This window comes from Cibotium barometz, chromosome 44 (assembly GCF_041138505.1).
Source record: "Cibotium barometz isolate CiBa-2024 chromosome 44, ASM4113850v1, whole genome shotgun sequence".
Lineage (NCBI taxonomy): Eukaryota > Viridiplantae > Streptophyta > Polypodiopsida > Cyatheales > Cibotiaceae > Cibotium > Cibotium barometz.
Window position 1 is genome coordinate 24,205,153 of NC_141089.1, and position 12,828 is coordinate 24,217,980.

The following is a 12,828-nucleotide window of genomic DNA, read 5'->3' on the forward strand; positions in this document are numbered from 1 at the left end:
CGGGGTATTTATGGATTGAATAGAGAAAGGGTGTGTTTTATTCATGAAAAAATTATAGATAAGGGGTTTTTTAAGTAGGCCTTGAACGCACGTGATATAAAGAGTTTACATATAGTGAACCCCCCGAGAGTGGTTCGATGCCAAGACATCATAGACGCTATGGATTTACACTTAAACATTGTTTGAATCTTTTGAAATGACAAGGAATTACCTGAGTACTTTGTAGGAACCCTTTATCCTTGGACATCTTTCCTATTTCTTGATTCTCCACACTGCGGACATTATGCAATCCCTACATGCTCGTGGCCGATAGAGAACACAATCAATTGGATAAGCATGGTAAGAAGTATAGAGCAAATGAGAGATTGCATTAGGTGCCTGCATGCACACAGAGAGAGAGAGAGAGACAGAGAGAGAGAGGGAGTCTGATAACAGAGCTTCCTCTAGAGAGAGAGAGAAGGGCTGATAACAGAGCTTCCTCTGAGTAGCTGGTAGCAAAGAGCTTTCCTCAAAAGAAAGCTAATGAGAGATTGCATTAGGTGCCTGCTTGCACAGAGAGAGAGAGAGACCTAGAGATAGAGTCTGATAATAACAGAGCTTCCTGTAGAGAGAGAAAGAGGCTGATAACAGAGCTTTCTCTGAGTAGGTGGTAGCAAAGAGCTTTCCTCAAGTTGGGGATGAAGATAGGGCTGCAAGTGAGGGTGTAGTGAGTGGTAGATGGGGAAAGTGGATTAGTCTAAAAGGGAGGAGAGCGAAACACGCCCCTACTTTTGGAGGGAAGAGGGAAGTGAGGGGGGGTAACTTTTTGAAACTTTTCCTTTAAAAAAATATTTAAAAAAAAAGATATTGAAGATTTTCTTTGCTGGAAGATCTGAAAAAGGTAATATTCCACCTTTGACCACAAGATTTAGGGTCTTAATCAACCCAACGTTTTTGTACACATGTATTTTTCCTATTGGCCTTCTCATTAATCATCTCCTTAATCTCATGGCAGCTTAAAGAGCCCCCATAGACCTCAACCTTCCCCTAATGATAGGATTGCTTGAGAATGTTATAGTCAAGTCATGTGGCATTGAGTACAGACATGCCTTTGCTATTGTAGACTTTGGCAAGAACACAAATTACAAAGTGATCCTAGGAAGGCCATTCATGCGCCAATTCAAAATGATTCAAGACTGGGGTTACAATTACTTGTACCTTAGACATGAGAATGTAACCATGAGGGTGAATCTAAAAAACCATGCTTATCGAGATGTGACGCACTCTCCTGTGGATGAGTTGGAGCAACAATGTCTGAAGGAAGAGCTGATCTATGGATCTGTGGAGCATCTTGTCGAGACTTGTAACCTGGAAATGTTACCATAGACAAAAGTGTGACGGATGAGACGTATATCCCTATACCTTTTCCTGAGATCTTGATAGATCCCTTAGAAAGGAACCATGTTTTAGCTACCATAGACACTTGTGCATTGCCAAGGCAAACACAGTTTTGTGATCCAGATGGGTATGACATTATTCCCGTAAGAATGCTAAGACCGATCTATGCAGAGGAACCTCAAGAAGCCCCTAGGAATGATATACAAATCATTTTTGCTAGGAGATATGGTATCTGTAGAGGAAGTATCCCCTCTTGAGTACAGCTCAGCTGATGAAGGAGATGAGGATAGATGCTTAGAATCCTCTGATGGTGGGAAGGATTCTGATGACGATGCCATAGTCCCTAAATCAAAGTTAGAGAAGATAAGATTGTTGTTAAAGGGCAGAGAGGTCTTGCTGGTGAGTATTCCTAGTGACAAACCGAAACGTAAGTTTTGCAAGAGTCACTGAAAGTTTCGAAAACAGAAAGTCAAGGAAAAGAGACAACAACAACAAAAAGAAAGAGAAGATGTGGATAAAGAAGACTTTATTCCACCTCCAACCTTTATAGGGAAGAACGAGTACTTGTACTACTTGGGAGCTGATGATTGCATCAAAGAAGAGATGAAATGGAGATACGGCTTTCAATTAGTGCAAAAGCTAAACGAGAAGGAGAGTGACAACCCAAAGAAGAAGAGGAAAAGGAAACCAAAGCTAAAATCTAAGGCTTCAGTGCATTCAGTCAAGACTGAACAAAACACCATGACGAGAGTGGAGTGTAAAGCTCTAGTGCAAGAACGGAAGAGAATGCTAAAAGCAGCATGGTCTTCCATGAGTGATGATTCAAAGGAAGAAGAGGATACCACAAATATCCCCTCAAGCTTCAAGAAATTCACCATACAAGATCGGAAAATAGTCTTGCAACAACCTATTCGACAGAAACTTGAGGAACCAGGAGTTTCCTATGATGGCCCTGAGGACGCCAAGAAAATAGACCTGGCAGAACCAAGCGAAGAGCCACGTAACGTGTGGATTGCCACAGACTTAACCCAAACAGAGGAAGAATTGCTAATCTCTACTCTGAGAGAGTATCGAGATATATTTTCTTGGAGTTACAAAGACCTTAAGGGGGTAGATCCAAAGATCTGCCAACATACAATTCCCGTGTGAGAGGATGCCAAGCCATCCAAGGAGCGTCCTTACACGTATAACGATAATTTTACCAAAAAGATCAAAGAAGAGATTGACAAGCTGTTAGCGGCTGAATTTATTTATGAGATTGAACATACAGAATGGGTTTCATCGATTGTGGTAGTACCTAAGAAGAATGGAAAACTACGAGTATGTGTCAATCTAAAGAAAATAAATGCTGCTACTGTCCGGGACCACTATCCGCTTCCACTCACTGATCATGTATTGGAGAGGGTAGCTGGTAAGAAGGCATACAGTTTTCTGGATGGACTTTTGGGCTACAACTAGGTATCTATTGATCCCAAGGATCAACACAAAACCGCATTTGCTACAGAATGGGGAGTGTTTGCATATAGAGTCATGCCTTTTGGTTTGACTAACACTCCAACCACCTTTCAGAGGTTGTGTTCAAAGAATACCTGCGATTATTTCTTGAAATATTCATGGATGACTTGTGTGTGCATTCCATCAACAGAGAAGAACACAGAGCATCTCAAAAAAATCTTTGAGAAATGTAGAGTGTATCGCATATGCCTTAACCCTAATAAATGCAAGTTTATGGTTAGGCAAGGGAAGATTCTAGGCCACATTGTGTCTAGGAATGGTATATCCACGGATGCGGAAAAGATTGCTGTTATTGTTGAGCTACCTAGACCTTACAATGCAAAAGGGGTACAAGTTTTCATGGGTCATTGCGGCTACTATCATAGATTTATCTACATGTACGCTGAAATAGCATGGCCATTGTACGCACTCCTTGTTGTATTTGAATGGACAGAGGATTGTGAAGAAGCCTTTGAGAAGCTGAAGAAAGCATTAGTGACGACACCTATTCTCAGGTCACTGGATTGGGATAATTTATTCCACGTACATATAGATGCTTCGGCTTTTGCAATTGGCTGTATTTTAGCTCAACCAGGCGAGAACAAAATGGACTTTCCAGTCTCATATGCTAGCCGCCAGTTGAATAGTGCTGAAAAGAATTACACCACCATGGAAAGAGAAGGCTTAGCTATGATCTACGCTGTGAAGAAGTTTCGGCATTACCTTTTGGCCAACAAATTTACATTCTTCATAGATCATCAAGCTTTGCTTTACCTTGTGAACAAGCCATGTGCAACCGGAAGGATTGTATGCTGGTTTGTTATTCTACTTGAATTTGAATTTGAAGTAGCGGTAAAGAAGGGAAAAATGCATCAGCGGGCTGATCATCTTTCCAGAATAACTTCAGGAGAAGCACCCATTGGTATAGATGATGATACTCTATTCTTGGTTGAGACAGCACCAAGATGGGCACAACCCATCATTCAAGTTTTAACGACAAGATTTGTTAACTCCATTAGTCCCACCAATGAAAAGATAATGACCTTAGAGCATTGTGCTCCTTATAAGCTTCTTTTTGGATGATTGTATAAAATTAGGAAAAGATGGAATACTTCGTCTATGCCCTGACCCTGATCAATACAATGAGATTATCTCATATGTCCACGTGAGCTTAGGAGAGGCAAACATGTCTCTGGAAAGGATACGGTTAAAAGAGTTTTGTGGGAAGGATATTGGTGGCCAACACTTCATGCTGATACACAGAAGAGTACGTACGGAATTGTAAAATTTGTCAACAAAGGAAACCCATTCCTCATGTGACTCTATTTTATATTTCAACAACACCGAATTGGAGTTCGTACATTGTGAAGTATTTGACACAGGGTCATACGGACGATAAGATGCCTAGGCATAGAAAGAGAGCCATAGAGGTAGAAGCAGAGAGTTTTCAGATTATTGAAGGCCAGCTGTACAAAAGGGGCAAAGATGGAAACCTACGGACTTGTGTTTGTGAGAGTGACTACCTTAGTGTATTGACTCATGCACATTCAGGAGTTAGAGTCCTTGAAACCTAGTAGACGCACCTTCCAATGGTGCTCAACCGCATCTCGACGTCAAACTCGATGGGGTCTAGTGGAACTGGGTTGCAAATATACCCAATCACCCATTTGAAAATTGCATCCCAAGCCAAGCATCGTGCTCATCCCTCACATTGTGCAAGAGCATAGACTCTATTTATTGTGTCTCATGGCCTTCTCCTCGCGAGCGACAAAGATGCACTACCCTTGATGGTTGGTTATGCTGCAAAATAATTGGAGAGAGAGAGAGAGAGAGAGAGAGAGAGAGAGAGAGAGAGAGAGAGAGAGAGAGAGAGAGACAGAGAATGAGGTGTGAATAAGCTACAGGTCTAAGCACAGTAGATAGATAGATAGAGAGAGAGAGAGAGAGAGAGAGAGAGAGAGGCATGAATAAGGTGTAGGTCTAAGAATTGTTGAGAGAGAGAGAGAGGGGGGGAGGATTGGAGATGGATTTATATAAGCTGCAGTACTACACACAAGAGAGAGAGTGAGAGAGAGAGAGAGAGATGGAGATTTGAGTTGCTAGGTTCGGGGGGGGGGGAATGTAGGGTGATGTTGGAGGGGAGAACGGAGTGTAGAGAGAGAAGATGGAGGCAAAGAAATCTCTTTTTGATACAATATGGTTTGGTTTGCATTTTTAGGGAGTGAAATCACTTTTCTGAAATTTTTGAAAACACCCATTTTTTAGGGTTTTTTTATCCACAAGATTGATGGGGATAGAAAAATGATGAAGCCCCCTACTTTTAGTTAACTACCCCCCAACTTATGAAGGCCAGCCCCTACTTTGTGAACCCCTACATTTGTATTAATGAGGAAGCCAAGCCTAGTTGAAATGTGCACACTGCTCTCTTCCCATTGGTCCATTGCTAATGAGGGTCATTAGCAAAGGGCCCAAAAGATGTCCAAAGGCTTTCTAATGGTGATCAACTAATAGGGGGCAACCATTTTGATGAGGCATCTCGTTCTGTCTTTGTTGATATAATTCTGTGGGTAGGCCATTAGCAAGGCAATGTGAAATTTCCTCTCCCCTTTCAGAAATCAAGTATAGATAAAACAAGGGGGCATCTGGTATGACATCATCAACACCCACTAGTGACTCACCATTGGGGGTGTGAGATGTATGGTTGGCCAGAACATGCTTTGAGCCTTTTTGTACCTTGCCAATAAAGTTCAATTCTAGCAAAATCAGTAGCCATTTGGTGATTATACTAGTGGTACAAGGTTTATTTATGAGGTAAAGGAGAGCTTGATGATACACAAACAAAATGAACTTGGTCGCCAAAAGATAATTGCAAAACTTTTTAACTATGTAGACCATGGCTAACCAAATGTGCACACTGCGCTCTTCCCATTGGTCCATTGCTAATGAGGGTCATTAGCAAAGGGCCCAAAAGATGTCCAAAGGCTAAGGTGATCAACTGATAGGGGGCAACCTTTTTGATGAGGCATCTCGTTCTGTCTTTGTTGATATGATTCTGTGGGTAGGCCATTAGCAAGGCAATGTGAAATTTTCTCTCCCCTTTCAGAAATCAAGTATAGATAAAACAAGGGGGCATCTGGTATGACATCATCAACACCCACTAGTGACTCACCATTGGGGATGTGTGATGTATGGTTGGCCAGAACATGCTGTGAGCATTTTTGTACCTTGACAAAACAATAAAGTTCAATTCTAGCAGAATCAGTAGCCATTTGGTGATTTTACTAGTGGTACAAGGTTTATTTACGAGGTAAAGGAGAGCTTGATGATACAGAAATAAAATGAACTTGGTCGCCAAAAGATAATTGCAAAACTTTTTAACTATGTAAACCATGGCTAACCAAATCTGCACATTGCGCTCTTCCCATTGGTCCATTGCTAATGAGGGTCATTAGTAGAAAAGGGCCCAAAAGATGTCCAAAGGCTTTCTAAGGTGATCAACTGATAGGGGGCAACCTTTTGATGAGGCATCTCATTCTGTCTTTGTTGATATGATTCTGTGGGTAGGCCATTAGCAAGGCAATGTGAAATTTCCTCTCCCCTTTCAGAAATCAAGTATAGATAAAACAAGGGGGCATCTGGTATGACATCATCAACACCCACTAGTGACTCACCATTGGGGATGTGCTATGTATGGTTGGCCAGAACATGCTGTGAGCCTTTTTGTACCTTGACAACAATAAAGTTCAATTCTAGCAGAATCAGTTGGTGATTCTACTAGTGGTACAAGGTTTATTTACAAGGTAAAGGAGAGCTTGATGATACAGAAACAAAACGAACTTGGTTGCCAAAAGATAATTGCAAAACCTTTTAACTATGTAGACCATGGTTAACCATTCTCTTTCTGTGGTGGTATAGTTATGTTCTTCCTCATTTAGTTAGTGAATGGCAAAGCTAATAGGGAAATCTCTATAGTGTTTGCCGAGTTGATCCAGTATGCACCTAATTAAAAAGGTGGAGACATCAATGTGAACATGAAATATGATCTCCCCATCTGGAGATTGCAAGATGGGGATGCTTGCCAAGGCACTCTTCAAGGTATCATATACTTGTTGGCACTCCTGTGTCCATTCAAAGATTACTAGGAGTCCATAATGGGGATGAGAAGCCATGTCAGCATACATGAAGATGAAACATTGATAATATCCAACATGTCCCATGAATCACTAAAATCCTTTGAAATTGGTTGCACCTCAAGAATGAGTCGCACCTTGTTTCATCGGGGGAGATTCCATAGTTTGAGATAATGTGTCCCAAGATTATCCCATGCTAGACCCGAAATTGGCATTTGAGAGGGTTGAGAGAGATCTTGTAGAGTTGGCATCGCTCTAGCACATTCTCTACACACCAAAAATGTACTTTCCATGTAGTGTTGACACCATGAAGACTTCAAGGAATTTCTGAAGATATTCTTTATAGGCCATGCCCATTATGCTTTGGAAAGTGCCTTGGGAATTGGTCAGCCCAAATGGCATGACTCGATATGCATACATGGCCTATTTCGTATCATAAGATGTTTTATGTTGATCGTTTGGATTGATCAACACTTGATTGTATCCAAAAAATCCGTTAAGGAAGCTATAGGTTTCTTTTCCTATGACTCTCTCAAGCACATGCTTTGTCCCATTGTGCTTGTTCTCAATGGACGGTCCTTGTAAATATGGTATATTCCATACCCTGTGTGTAACGTACTCATATGTATGTATTTTTGGGTCCATTTGACTCGGCAATTTTTAGCATCTATATTTAATGTTGAAAAGTAGGAAATACTTAGAGGACATAAAAGATTAAGTTTGGTCACAAATTTAGTAATTTAGATATATCAATTTTAGGTCAATTTTGGGACTTTTTATGCATGTTTTGTGGTGTCATCTGTAAGGGATTTCTATTCTATACTTAACCATGTTAGATAATGTATAAGAGGGTCATAGTGAGTAGTTTAGCCTAAAGGAAACTCATATGGGGGTTTACATAGTAAATATAACCACCAACGAGCGCCAGAAACCGGGCTTGGACACCAAATTGACCCTTAATTTTCAATAACAGCCTTGCATGAGGGTGTAGATAACGTTATTTGTCAGAGAGACATATTAAAGAAAGTTAGTTCATCACCGGATGAAAAAAGTCCGTGTTCAGATAATTGGGAGATCCCACATGGGGTGGCCGATATTCGTGAAACGAATCTGACACCACTTCCAGTGTTTTTGGAAGGGATTATCTATCTTTAACGATTTCGTGCATGATAATCTACTTATTCTCATGGCCCTTTTTTTGGGGGGGGGGCTTCTTCTAGAGCCTTGAGGATTTCTATACAGGATAGAGAGAGAGAGAGAGAGAGAGAGAGAGAGAGAGAGAGAGATTTTGAGATTCAAGCCGGCCGTCCTTAGACAAGGAAGGTCAGATAGAGAGCGTGATTTATGCCCTTTGGGAGCCATCCGGTAGAACCCATAGTGGATGAGATTTACTAGAGGCATACTCGGAAGAGCCACGACGTCCAACGTGGTGGTTGGGTGGATGGGTGTCGGAGAAAGGCCCTATTGGCTAGATCTTTTATTGGTGATTCTCTCTCTGATTTTGAGATTTTGTAATGATGAATATAATTGTTACTTTGGATTTGTAAACGATTATGGTTTATTGAAAATCTCTTTGTTTTCTAAAGTATGATGCGAATTTTTTTCTGTAAGTTTTGAGAAATTTTGTGCTAGATCATGGAACAAAATATGGGTACATTTCACTATGCATAAGGGAGTTAAGGTCAAAGTACTCACAGGAGTACTAGCCATCCCTTGATTGACCAAACACAACTACTCATCAATAAGGTCACGCAAAATGATAGAATTTCATACGTGGTCATTTGACCATGTTATTCAAGTCTTATTCACCCATAGGGTTGGAGTTGCTAGGTACATTGGGTACGTGTGTTCTCCCTCCATCACATAGTGACTCAAGGTTTGAGAGGGTGGACAGCTTGACTCAATGGGTTGAAAGGAAGACTAGTATTGTTAGCATCTTCTCCCTCCCCACCTTCGTTAAAGATCTCTTTCAAGGTCAACGGGTGTGAACAAGGGTGATTGAGGTAATGGCAGTCTGCAATGGTAGAGCTAGAGGTGGTAATGGTACTTTGGGCACCCTAAGAATTCCTCTTGAAGCCGTTTCATGGCCCAGTTAAGGTGCATTTTGTATTGTTGGCACCGGCAGGTCAAGCGACTGTTTAAGGTTTAAAGGCAACACTTGGGGAAAACTCATGATTGGGTATGGTAACAATTGGTGGTTTCATGTGATTACCCCACCTTTGACAATAAGCACAATAGAGAGTGGGAGAGGTCTCAAGTGTGGATATTCCATGCTGCTACATGGTTAGCTCGATAAATTGGGCACCATACTAGCTCTCTTTTGGGGTAAAAATAGGGTTGCCCAGCTTGTTGATCCCGGCCTTGTCTTGTTCTCCATTGCTGTTTTATTTGTTGCATTAAGGTAGTTGCTAGTTGCTCCAACTATTGTCTTGAAGAGGATTGTTTTCCTTTCCCTTTAGATCTTGTGCTAGTAGTTTTAAAGAATGCCTTAGACATGCCCTCATGTTATTCTCAGGAACAACTTCCCTTGAAATTGTCCTCAAAATCCATGGCACTCCTACAACATTTCTCAAAGGAAGTGTGGACTAAGGTGTACAGGGAGTTGTGTAAGGGTACATCTTCAAGTCCCTTTAGGAACCCCTTGATCAGTCTTTCATTCTGAGAACTTGTCTCTATCATTATAGCAAGAATGGAGATATCTCACCTGGTTGATATACTCCAAGATGGATTCTCAGTCCTTCTCTCTTACGTTTTGTAATTGCTCGATTGGGCTCCATCAAGTTACTTGTCATAAATATCCCACCTTGAAAGCCTCTTTCGAAGGGTCAAAGGTAGCTTTGTTTTTTACCTTTAGAGTGACCATTATCCTTATTTTCCTACTTTCCCATCTAGAGTGAGGCCAGAGGCACTCACCTTAACTTGATTGTCTACAAGGCCGAATGCCTCATAGATCTGATTGAACCTTTCCAGATGGGATATGGGATCTCCAGTCCCATTAAACTTGGTAATCAGTTTAGAAATGTGGGCAGGATTATTTCTCTCTTATCTTGGCACCTGCGCTAGCAGAACCTATGCCATTGGTGTTATTCCTACACCTACCCCCTCCTTATTTCCATGGCTATCCTCAACAATTCTAGAGTCAGTCCTACCATGGCCGGCGGCTGGTGTGGGTTGGGGCATGATAGGTGGGGGAGCTAGACCAGATGGATAGTATCCCATATGTGGTCCTTGCCTCATTTGTGGACCAACTTGTGCTTTGTAAGAACCCATACAGTATCCGGGATACATTCCACAAGGCAAGTATTATTGGTACATAGGTGCTAGGTGTGGATAGAATTGTTCTGGGTAGGCTCTCTCTCTTTTGAGATAGGAGATTGCTTGACCCTGGTGAGTGGGATCTTGACCTAGGTTTAGCATGGACCTATGGTCTCAGTAGTATGAGTCAGTCGTCCCCAGTAGATGGTAGAGTTTCCCACACTGCTAGATTAGTCTGGATCGTGTTACTCTCGCTTTGCCCTATCTCTTGTCTAGAGTCTAGTAGTGGCATGATAGCTCTATCTAGCTGCTGACGCTCCTCCATGCCTCTATCCGTGGGGTGAGGATAGTCTGATTACGTGTTTCTCCACTTCCCAAGATAAAGTTCCTCAGGCTTCGAGGCGAGACTTCTTTGCAAATGCGCAAGGGATTTAGGCTCTTACTCTCAAGGATGACGATTTGTCCATGCAACCAACCCTCCTGCCTGTAGGTTAGGGGGTAGTGCATCCCGTGCTAGGATGTTCTTCACTCTTGCTAGGGCTATCAAGAACTAACATTGTTTGACTCCATGCTATGTTGACCGAAGGGTTAAACCTCATAAGTGAATGCACGTAGAAAGGCTTAGCGTCCTTAAAAAGAGGGTTGTTTTATACCAATTTACCTAAATAAAGGACTCGCTAGTTGGTTTTTTTTTTAAGGGCACGGCCATACATATAAGTTAGTACAGGCATGGCTTAGTGGAAGGAACACTACAATAGAGCGAGGGTGTAGCACTCGGGTGGTTCACCTCAGAAAATGTTAGTGTACCACGTGAGTTCAATAGGAGGGGTTTTTTAATTCAACTTTAGAAAAAAATCAATTAGTTCATAAGTAAAGAGGGGTTGTTTTATTGGGGGAAAATTTTTAGTTAAGGGGTTTTTTAAATACCTCTTGAATGCATGTGATACCTAGGGTTTTCTAGTAGTGCACCCCCCGAGGTGTAGCAGTGCAAATAGCACCGCTTTTATAAGTAGAAGGAAAGGCAAATGTCAGGCTATTTTTCTTGCTAAAAAATGCTACTATTTTTGTTGCAACGGGTTCCCTGTTGTGCAGTGAAAATAGTAGCGAAATACTACTGCTCTATTGTTTTGTAGCAAAATACCACTGCTCTACACAACGATATTTGGTTGTTATTTATGTTGTAAAAGTGCTGCATAGTAAAAAAATGCTAGGGTAGACTAGGGAGTCTGCACATGACTCCCTAGTCTGTTCCAACTTTTTTTTTAAATTAAAACAGAGTCACGGTTTTATGACACAAACATAAACATGAGAAACACATAGATTGTCAAGAATGCAATTGACCCTAAAATTTATTTTATTTCACGAAGTGTGGAGCATTTTGCCATATATACAAAATATATGTCAATGAAGAGGTGGCTAATCGTAATCCTCATTGGATTTTGAGCACTCATCATCATCGTCTTCACTTCCTTCCACCACTTCATGCTCGTTAATCACGATCCTCCTCTTCCTCTTCCCCTTTATCCTACATACATGCCATCAAGTGCAAGTTAAGCATAGGGAAAAAAATACAATTAGATGTAGATAAGATTTAGGATCACTTACCTTGTGTGCTTGAGTCCCCAAAACGGACTCGTCCAAGTGTACGCCACGTGTACGCATCCACGCCCACAATTGTGGATGAGGGGGCTCTGTATCCATAGTCGTACTCTAGTATCTTTGTTGGGTCATGGCCAAAAACCTCCCTCTACAAAAGAAAATTAAGGAAATATGAAATTAGTTAAAGAAAACAATATAGTACAAAACAAAATGAAATAGGAGAAGAAATGATTACTAAAATAGGTACTTACGAAACGAGCAATGAAGGAGGACTTTTCTCCCAAGCCGAAGTGTGAAGCCCCTCACTTCCATAGTCAAGAAGCACTCACCACCACTTGTTGAAAAGCATGTGGGTGTGTTCTCAATTAGGAAGCTACATGTGTGCCTTCACTCCTCGGGCATTCAAACACTAGGCTTCTCCAAATTACTCTTCGCTATTCTCAATTAGGAAGCTACATGTGTGCCTTCACTCCTCGGGCATTCAAACACTAGGCTTCTCCAAATTACTCTTTGCTATTCTCTTGATATTTTCTCTCAAATTAGAGAGAAAACACTTGATTCGTCTCTTCATCCACTCCTCTAAGAAGTAAAAGTCCCGCATGTGAAACAAGGAACTCTGACTTAAGCACATCAATAAAGTATTACTTTGAAAGCTCATCTCGTGCTTTCCACTTCTTAAAGGAGTTCATGAACTCCTAGTTTGCAATTGCATGCATGTGGTTCTTGACTTGCTTCCCTCGTGCATCCATCATGAGGGCACCATCGACATCCATGTTGTATGGTAGGGTGCGTGGATCGAATGGTGGAATGGATCTCCTGGAGGATGGCTCCTAATGAGTAAATGAAGAGTCCCCCCTGCTGGGGAGATGCATCGGGGAGACCAAGTGCTGCAAAGTAAAAGCAGCCTGCTCCCCCCCAGCTATGCATGTCTATAAGTTAGCCTCCCCAGACTCCCTACTATGTCTTCGTGGTG